Consider the following 1269-nt stretch of genomic DNA (forward strand, 5'->3'; position numbering starts at 1 on the left):
TAGTAGAAATTATCGAAATAAGACAATTTTTTACATGAAATAAATTCGAATACAAAAATATTTTTCTGTTCTATAACACAAAATAGATAAGTATACGAAGTTTGAAAGTCTTTCGGTACCAAAAAACACTACATAAAACATAAATGAAAACTGGCGCCCCCGTTTTAAAATAGATCCCTACTCTCAGTTAAAGAAACCGAAGCGACCTCTGTTGACAACGCCACAATCACATCTACAATAAACCCATGAACGCTGAGAACCACTACACAATAACATCGGCAGCGGAAATGTTTGCCACGGAAACGGAAGCTCTTCGTCGTGGTTCTACGCTTAGAGATATCCACTTTCCTTCCCTGCTGTTCCTATCCAAGATCCCCTACCTATCGATCAGATCTAAGAAAACTTGTTCCAGGCCTTTGTATGAGTCTCCCAAGATCCTTCAGTGTAATCTATTTTTTCAATCCTTCCACACCATGTTGGAAACCTTTCCTCAAAACACTGTACATTGTTGCTAGCGTCCCTACCAGAGCCTTTCCTTGTATAGGTTTGGAAATGTTGAAAGCATCAACAACCTCATTTCTTAAACTTTTCCCTTGGCTTGAGTTTGTAAACGTCATGTGTTCAACGTTTTACTTTCGGAGAACTATTTAGTTGGGAGACTCCTCCGTGAGATGTTGTTCTAAATGTTACGTCCATTGTAATTGATGTGATCATTGTTTTGGTTGCTTTTGGATGTGGTCCTTTTCTTACCCACCCCGATGTGACTCTCGCTGTTGTTTAGAATGTCGTTTCTGTTTCAGCTGTTGATGTTGTTGCTGCATGTTCGTCTCTTGTTGAAGTTGCTATTGTTGTGGGTGTTGTAATTGTTGCTTTATCGCTTTGACTAGGGACACTGTTTTTCGGCTTCTTGTACTTGGTGTACACAAATTGTGAGTATTTGGGGGTCAAGACACTATTTTCACCAAACCTCCCTACCCACTAGGATGCTACGGTGTCTTCTGAGACCATTTCTATATCTGAGAAATAGACTGGACTTTCATTTGATTTCTTCCGTATCGTTTGCTGTTGCTGTTGGTAAGGGTGGGCGTGGTCAGAAGACTTTTTTACGCTTTTCCAAGTGGAAGTATGCTTTATGGCTCTAGTTGTCATGGTGGGTGCCGCTACCGCCCTCTTTGCGTTGGGAGCAGCGATGAAGAGCGAGTCATTGCTTTCAATTACACCATTGTAAAGCAGCCTTTAAGGTGTTCTATTTTGCCACAAATATAACAC

At 40.7% G+C, this 1269-nt stretch overlaps 1 protein-coding gene across 5 annotated transcripts in view; it reads right to left on the reverse strand.

Moving 5' to 3' along the window:
* The window catches only part of LOC106876183 (leucine-rich repeat-containing protein 15-like), a 56288-nt gene that overhangs the window by 29004 nt on the left and 26015 nt on the right, over positions 1-1269 (reverse strand). The window lies entirely within an intron of this gene.

This window comes from Octopus bimaculoides, chromosome 29, assembly GCF_001194135.2.
Source record: "Octopus bimaculoides isolate UCB-OBI-ISO-001 chromosome 29, ASM119413v2, whole genome shotgun sequence".
Classification (NCBI taxonomy): Eukaryota; Metazoa; Mollusca; class Cephalopoda; order Octopoda; family Octopodidae; genus Octopus; species Octopus bimaculoides.